The sequence below is a fragment of the Lampetra planeri genome, chromosome 23 (genome assembly GCF_965212315.1).
Source record: "Lampetra planeri chromosome 23, kcLamPlan1.2.h2, whole genome shotgun sequence".
NCBI lineage: Eukaryota > Metazoa > Chordata > Hyperoartia > Petromyzontiformes > Petromyzontidae > Lampetra > Lampetra planeri.
The window spans coordinates 792,884-802,054 of record NC_136129.1 but is presented as its reverse complement, the minus strand read 5'-3'; the positions used below and the strand labels follow the sequence as shown (position 1 = coordinate 802,054).

General features: G+C 47.5%; 1 long non-coding RNA gene across 1 annotated transcript; it reads left to right on the top strand.

Annotated features, from left to right (window-relative positions):
- The first annotated feature begins 373 nt into the window (after positions 1 to 373).
- Positions 374 to 8,948, top strand: LOC144726199 (uncharacterized). Its single transcript, XR_013587247.1, has 3 exons — positions 374 to 749; positions 2,544 to 2,634; positions 7,516 to 8,948. It is a non-coding gene; the product is annotated as an uncharacterized LOC144726199 (long non-coding RNA).
- Positions 8,949 to 9,171: the final 223 nt, after the last annotated feature.

Genomic DNA, 9,171 nt, shown 5'->3' with positions numbered 1-9,171 from the left:
CGAGTCAACGCACAGGTGAGTATACAGGTGAGTGTGCGTGCAGCTGAGTACAGGTGAGAGTGCGGGCGAGTATACAGGTGGCAGGGCAGGATGACCACGGGCTTAGAGGACTTCTCCAGGCAGAGGGGGCACAGCAGCTGGCGCGCTGCAGCAGCCACCCACAGGCGGACAGCCTCGTCGCTGCAGCTGTCACGTGCCCTGCCTCCCTCTCCTCCTCCGCCCCATGCCACGTGAAGACAGAGAAAGAGAGGGAGGGGCATTCACACCACGAGGTCACGTGGGCAAGGGAACAACAAATCCCCCCCCCTACACCAACTCCCAACATGGACTCGTCCATCGCTGGTCCCACCTCCCCCACGGGAAAATCATCGAAGTCAACGTACAGTAGGACAGTCCACACAAGCGGCATCAACAACAACAGCAGCAGCCGTCACCATTCGCCACTAAGTGGCGGTGACGTCCCCGCGGCGTTGGTGCCAGGCTAGGTGCACTCTTAGGCCACGCGAAGTGTCGAAGGCTCGCTGACAGGAGGTCACGGGACAGAACCTTGCAGGTGCCATGGGGTTGACCGACTCGAGATGGCTGCAGACGCCACCAGCTGTGCCAACTCGCCGCGTTTTAGCCGCCCGCCTCTCCGCTCGTTGTTGTGAGCGTCCCTCACGAGCCTCCTCCTCCTCCACAGAGGCCGATCTTGACACCGCCGGAACCGCTCATCGGCAAGTCCACTCAGCTCCACATCCTCCAACCAGGTACCTTTGTAGACCCGCAGTGATGCCCCATGCCGTGTTGGCAGTCCACTGCTGGATGAAGGCTTCGGGTCGCCACGGTGGCTAGGAGATGTTAACTATCTCGCCCGGTGTGCAGGAGGTCGTGGGTTTGACCCCGACGCCTGCTGCTGCTGTAGATTTGGAGTCTGCGGTGTCTCTCTCCACGTGGTCGCGTGGATTTCTCTCCCAGTGCTGCGGTGTTCCCATCCACATTTAGAATCGACGTGTTGAGAATATGTGGCTGCTCTAAATGTCCACACGAGAAGCCACTTTGTTGAGCTATCATCTGTGGCTAGGTCGCTTCTTATAAAAGCGCTTTGTAGCTCAGTGGGACTTACGTGGTTGAAATAAAATAACAGTAAAAATAACAGCACCACCACTCCACGTACACAGAACATCTGCCGTGATCCTGACTGCAGTGCTCATCTCGATATGGTCGATGAAAGTGAATTACGTGACGGCCGCTACGTTAAAAGGTTTCGTTACCTTAGGGTGGCATCAGTTGCTGCTCTGGCCCATCGGGAAATACAACAATGCCTTGATGGAGGCTCCATTGAAGATGCGTGCGACCCTCTCGACTGGCCGTCTGACCCGAATGTTCGGTCCAACTCGAGCTGAATATCGAGTGGAACTGGGTGACCCTGGGGCTATTTGCTAAAACGCAACAATTTCGATTTAAAGCATTTGTGACTGCAGGGATTCATATTATTGGTTCTTTCGGTAAAGTCACGTAGAAGGAAAATAATAAAGTAATAATTCTAGATTTGAAGCTTTCGTGACTGCAAGGAATCATATTCTTAGGTTTTTTCGGTTTTTTTCGGTACCGAAAAAACCTAAGAATAATAAAGTAATAAAAATAAAACAATTAAATTCTCACGACGTTTCGATTGCAACACAAGCAATCATCATCAGGTGTGAAAACCTCAATTTTCTTGCTGTGGGTTTCACACCTGATGATGATTGCTTGTGTTGCAATCGAAACGTCGTGAGAATTGTATTGTTTGTTTTTATTATTTTATTATTTCCCTTCTACGTGACTTTACCGAAATAACCAAGAATATGAATCCCTGCAGTCACGAAAGCTTTAAATCGAAAAAGACCCCAACATTCGTCAATGATGACCGATTCCATTCATAAAGTGCGCTCTTGCCGCCGTGTGCGCTGAGTAGTTCTCAGTATTAAACACTCGTTGACTGCTCTATACAGGGTGGGATAGAGATCTCTACTTAACCCTGCAGGGTCACCCCTCTAATAGTGAAGGCGTTCACACTTGAGCTGCGGTTGCCCTGAGCCAGTAGTTGCATCATTAACTGTGCGAAATCCTTTTCAAACCATTACTATAAAAATGCAGAATTTTCCATTAAGTTACTTTTCTTGGATTTAGCAGAATTCCACAGTAGCTCTCTCAATAGCTGTAGCGTTTGAGTAACGATCTTTTAAATGTTTGCGTTGTTAAATCGTATGACTCGTAAAACGATAATTAAATGACCACTTAGTGTAGGACGATCATTGAATGTTTGAACTATAAAATTCTGCAATGTTAATTTAATGCTGAGGGTGTTGACAAGGAAAGTAGTGGATGTGTGGGGTTTAAATTGTCAACTCGTGCCCGCACTGCATCGTGTGGCGGGTTTCTGACAGCTGCAGCATCACCACGACGCTCTCATTGCCGCTTGGTGAATATCCGTGGCGGGTTCCCTTTCGTTTTTTATTCATTGAATGAGACGTCACCCTCCCTGCACCTGGCCACCCACTTGTGTGTTTGTGTGCCTTCAGGTGTCACAGCAGAGCAATTGCAGAGGGATGCTGCGATTATACTGGCGTGGGCTCAGCATAGATGGCGGCCCTCTGTCAATCCACAGCGGAGGTAAGAGCCCCCCACTCTGTGTCAGTAAATGGGGGGGGGTGTTTGGTCATACTTCACCACGCTGGTCAGTATGAGTTGGTGTGAAGGTGAGGCAGCCCAAAGATCTGTTCAGATGTCACTCAGCACTGACGTTAGCCGTGGCCGGGAATCGAACTTAGCTGGCAGTGGTCAGTGTGCGCTAACGGCCGGGCCACCGCTTCACGGGTGAACGGGTTGATTAGATGAGACGATGACGTTGCGTTTCATATCAGTGGCGACTCCTCCACGTGGCTGGGCGATTGAGAAACCGCACCCACAGCAGTTGTCCCAGTGTACCGGCACCCCCCCAGTGCTGGAGTCAACATTCTCTGGGCCCCGTTTTTCTTCACACGCCGCCCTGGATTTGGGCCCAGCAAGAAACGCATCGCCACCGAACGCGTTACGGTCAAATGTTGTAAGCGGCAGGTATATCTAACTTTATATTTGACGACCTCATCTTCCAAGACGTCCTGACCAGTGTGGAGTAGTACCAATTACCCTCACAGGGGCTCTCTGCAGCTCCCTCTCGTGGAGGCCCCATTTGCCGGCAGTGGCGTGAACAACCGCAGGGGCTGTACCTTTACCTTTTATCCACTTTTTATATTCAACATTTAATTAGGTCAGCAACGCGGTTTTGACCTCTTACCCACAAACATTTCTGACAAGTACAGCAAGTGCACGTGTACACAAGTGTACTCCTGTGCTAGTTGCACGCCACTTCTGCCTTTTGTGTTTAGTTTGTTGTCGTTCCCCCATACCTCAGATTAGCACTGTTGGCTGTGTACGGTGCTAAAGAAGGTAAACATAAACACACACACACAAACACGTGCACACAGACATACAAAGACAAAGATCCCCCGTATAGACAATCAGGCTGTTGGGGCAAGTGCTGTTAGCGAGCACACGCACATATATACACACATAAATACACACATAAACACATACACACACACATAACCAGACACATACACACACATCCACACCCATACACACACATACACCCACACACAAAGACACATACACACACACACTGCGATGGCAAAGTAAGAAATGGGAACGAGACCAGTTTTGTCACGACAAGTATATATTGATGTCAAGTGCAAATACAAAACGAGGTAGACAAAATCTCTGGAAAACATTAATCTCTGGAAAACATTCCCACACTTTGAGCTGCTTTTGTACAAACGATAAAAACCCCGAGGAGACCGAAGTGTCACCGATCTACATTCACGATTTCAGAAACTGCTGTTTCTGGAGGTATCATGGACGATGGAAATAAAGTGCTTGGCGAAGTTCATCATTTATCGGTATATTTCACGTGGTAACGGCTTGGCGCTACGGTTAGCGTGTCCATTGAAATGTGCACGCCCCGTACGTAAAAAAAGAGTAACAGATATGTAGTTTAAAAAATGCCGACGTATTCACAGTTCAATAAATAAATAAATACTTTGCAACAGCGGTGACTTTTTAAATCCCCGAGAGAACACGAAATAAAAGCCCCGCATTTTAAATGAACAGAGACAAGAACCGTACGGGAATACCTTGCACGACCTCACTGAGACCGCACTCCGGCCTCGCGTTGCGGAGGATGCAACCTCTGTCTTCATTTGTTATGGGACAGTTCATTTTGCGGTCACCATCACAATAACGTTCCTGGTGCCAACTCGCTTGACGATTGGCCAGGGAATAAACAGCAACCCCAAGACATAATGGGTTGGTGCCGCCTGCATGGATCTCGGCTCCTGTTTCCCAGAATGGGTGGCGTGATTTTAAGCACTTTCGTGCTGGGTTTTTCAAGTCTTCTTGGATTAAAACTTGATTTGAAGCTTTCATGACTTCAGGAATTACTCTTTGGTTATAGTAGTAGGTTTTTACCCTTTAAACTGGTACAAAACTGACACCTTTATACAAGGCATCATGTTTGCAATAACCATAACACAAGCAGTCAAAATGCAAACAAAAAGAAACAACTCTGATAATGATGTGCACTGTCCTTGAAGCTGATTGGTCCACACCCGAGACAGCTTTTCTTAGAGCCTAGTCTCCATTGGTGTTGGACCAGAAGACGCCAAAAGGCGTACAACTCAAAAACAGCGCACTATCAGAGTATTGAGAGCTCGGGGTAAGCATTTCCACTATGAGACCACCTTTACCAGTGGCAAAATATTGTAGTAGGTTTTTACCCTTTAAACTGGTACAAAACTGACACCTTTATACAAGGCATCATGTTTGCAATAACCATAACACAAGCAGTCAAAATGCAAACAAAAAGAAACAACTCTGATAATGATATGCACTGTCCTTGAAGTTGATTGGTCCACACCCGAGATAGCTTTTCTTAGAGCCTAGTCTCCATTGGTGTTGGACCAGAAGACGCCAAAAGGCGTACAACTCAAAAACAGCGCACTATCAGAGTATTGAGAGCTCGGGGTAAGCATTTACACTATGAGACCTCCTTTACCAGTGGCAAAATATAGTAGTAGGTTTTTACCCTTTAAACTGGTACAAAACTGACACCTTTATACAAGGCATCATGTTTGCAATAACCACAACACAAGCAGTCAACATGCAAACAAAAAGAAACAACTCTGATAATGATGTGCACTGTCCTTGAAGTTGATTGGTCCACACCCGAGACAGCTTTTCTTAGAGCCTAGTCTCCATTGGTGGACCAGAAGACGCCAAAAGGCGTACAACTCAAAAACAGCGCACTATCAGAGTATTGAGAGCTCGGGGTAAGCATTTACACTATGAGACCTCCTTTACCAGTGGCAAAATATAGTAGTAGGATTTTACCCTTTAAACTGGTACAAAACTGACACCTTTATACAAGGCATCATGTTTGCAATAACCATAACACAAGCAGTCAAAATGCAAACAAAAAGAAACAACTCTGATAATGATATGCACTGTCCTTGAAGTTGATTGGTCCACACCCGAGACAGCTTTTCTTAGAGCCTAGTCTCCATTGGTGTTGGACCAGAAGACGCCAAAAGGCGTACAACTCAAAAACAGCGCACTATCAGAGTATTGAGAGCTCGGGGTAAGCATTTCCACTATGAGACCACCTTTACCAGTGGCAAAATATTGTAGTAGGTTTTTACCCTTTAAACTGGTACAAAACTGACACCTTTATACAAGGCATCATGTTTGCAATAACCATAACACAAGCAGTCAAAATGCAAACAAAAAGAAACAACTCTGATAATGATATGCACTGTCCTTGAAGTTGATTGGTCCACACCCGAGATAGCTTTTCTTAGAGCCTAGTCTCCATTGGTGTTGGACCAGAAGACGCCAAAAGGCGTACAACTCAAAAACAGCGCACTATCAGAGTATTGAGAGTTCGGGGGAAGCATTTACACTATGAGACCTCCTTTACCAGTGGCAAAATATAGTAGTAGGATTTTACCCTTTAAACTGGTACAAAACTGACACCTTTATACAAGGCATCATGTTTGCAATAACCATAACACAAGCAGTCAAAATGCAAACAAAAAGAAACAACTCTGATAATGATATGCACTGTCCTTGAAGTTGATTGGTCCACACCCGAGACAGCTTTTCTTAGAGCCTAGTCTCCATTGGTGTTGGACCAGAAGATGCCAAAAGGCGTACAACTCAAAAACAGCGCACTATCAGAGTATTGAGAGCTCGGGGTAAGCATTTACACTATGAGACCTCCTTTACCAGTGGCAAAATATAGTAGTAGGTTTTTACCCTTTAAACTGGTACAAAACTGACACCTTTATACAAGGCATCATGTTTGCAATAACCACAACACAAGCAGTCAACATGCAAACAAAAAGAAACAACTCTGATAATGATGTGCACTGTGCTTGAAGTTGATTGGTCCACACCCGAGACAGCTTTTCTTAGAGCCTAGTCTCCATTGGTGGACCAGAAGACGCCAAAAGGCGTACAACTCAAAAACAGCGCACTATCAGAGTATTGAGAGCTCGGGGTAAGCATTTACACTATGAGACCTCCTTTACCAGTGGCAAAATATAGTAGTAGGATTTTACCCTTTAAACTGGTACAAAACTGACACCTTTATACAAGGCATCATGTTTGCAATAACCATAACACGCAGTCAAAATGCAAACAAAAGAAACCACTCTGATAATGATATGCACTGTCCTTGAAGTTGATTGGTCCACACCCGAGACAGCTTTTCTTCGAGCCTAGTCTCCATTGGTGTTGGACCAGAAGATGCCAAAAGGCGTACAGTTCAAAAACAGCGCACTATCAGAGTATTGAGTGCTCGGGGTAAGCATTTACACTATGACACCTCCTTTGCCACTGGTAAAGGAGGTCTCATAGTGTAAATACTCTTTGGTTCTTTTGGTAAAGTCACGTAGAAAATAAATAAATTAAATAATAGAATACGACATTTCGATTGCAACACAAGCATTCGTCATCAGGTAGAAAACTAACCTAGTGAACTTCAAAATATTTTCTTTCTTCGTGGATTGTGAGGTCAGAGTTGCTTTAAATGTTTTCTATCTCGTCGGACGGCGGTCATCATTGGACGGGCGTGCCATGAGGCCCTGAGCTAGTGATTGCAGCTCTTTATTGTGTTGAGAATGTGGTCGTGGAGTGAGAATGTCGAGTCCAAGGTGATTCCAATGATGTTCAAGTGATTTCAGAGGCTGGTGGTGGAGCCGGCGATGAGTACATTTTGGGGGGCGGGCGACGCCATGGTGAGCCTCTGCCTGGTGCCTTCGTAAAATGTCTCTCAAAATTAGTTTGATCTTGAGAGGAAGCAAGAGGTTAGACACGTGATCATGGATTTTAACCAGCGACTTCTCTTGGTGGGGCGAGTGCCAGTTGTTACACCGGTGGTGGCTGCTGTGCGACCAGAGTGGCGGTGGCTGTGGTGGGACTGGTGGCGGTGGCTGCTGTTGGACTGGCTGCTGTTGGACTGGCTGCTGTGGGACACGCGGTGGCAGCAGCTGCTGTGGTGCTGACGGCAGCTTCTATGAGACCGGCGGCGGTGGTGGTGGTGGCTGCTGCAGGACTGGCGGTGGTTGCTGGTGGAATGGCAGCGGCTGCTGTGAGATCGGGGTGGTGGTGGTGGCTGCTCTGGGACTAGCGGCAACGGCTGTTGCGTTTCTGGTGTTCCCGGTAGCTGCTGCTGTTCCTGCTGTCGCACTTGCAGTGGCTCCGGCAGTTGTTCCCGTTGGGGCGGTCCGACATCTTGGGTTTCTGGAGATAAAGAAGATGATGGCGCTAAAGTCCAAACCGCTCGACATTGGGAGAATGAAACAAAACCGGTCTAAAGTATAAACAAGAAGATCGTTGTACTTCACCATTCCCTTAACATAAAATGATGCGCTGTCAGGGTGTACATTCTCCCTGGGCATTTCCACGCACACTGGGCGACGTTTCAAATCCATCCTTTACCTTGCGCGCCGGTGAGGAGAGCTGCTGTCCGGAGACTGGGTCCGGGGTCTACCTTCGCCGAGTGGCACCGTTTGAGGCACGACCGGGACGTCGCCTTGACGTGCTCCAGCGGGCAGTAGCTGTCCGCTGGCGGCGCGTTCAATTCTGGGGACCTGCATGCACGCACCAACGCGTCGCAAACCGTTAACACCTGCCTTTAAAGGAGACACTGCTGCTCGCACAAGGCAATATCTTTCCAGTGAGCTGGTCTGGGGGACGGTTGTAAGTGCAGGTTAAAGTGAAGGGGAGAGAAGGTGACTTACCGAATATAGAAGAGCATGTAGGCCTGCTCGTTCATAACTGCCTTGGTGTCGACGTGCCGCACGATGGAGTCGTTCATGCAGCACCATTGTCCATCGCTGATCTGCGCACAGTCAAAGCACAGCTACACTTGGTTACAATGTTTACACAACTGCACCCAGATTCCTCCGTACATGTAATAACAACACACAATACACACTCTAGACAACAAGTTCGTAAAGAGCATCACCCCATCGTCAGAGCTGCAGAGCGTGTTACGGTTGCTGTGATGGTGCTGAAGTTACGAAACGATCTGCCTGAACATATTTCTGCATGGATGACCTTGGACCAATTTCATCAGAATCAGAATCTTTATTTGTACTGAAAGAATTCGATGGTCTACGAAGCTCTTTTAAACAGATGTCCAGTAGGGGCGGGTCAGAAAGTTACAACAACAACACTACAATACAACACCGATTGGAGTACATCAAGACGCAAGAACAGACGCAAGACTTTTAATTATTCTTCTCTATTGGACATTGGTAAGATTATGGGCTCATTGCAGATGTGCGATGTTTTTGTTTGATGGTAACAAATGGAATTACCTTATTGTAGCAACAATAATGACCCCTGTTGGAGTCAGCTCCCTTGTGCACCAGCACCGAGTACAGGGAGTAGATCACGGGCTCGCCCTGAGACGTTGAGGTGAAGCGTTGCATGTCCAGGTGCTCCGGGTAGGTGATGTTCTACAGGCAGCACACAGGAGGGGGAGGCAGCGCGGCAGAGACGAACGTTAGGAGAGGAAACGGCAGGGGTGGTGGGGTGGGCAGCAGA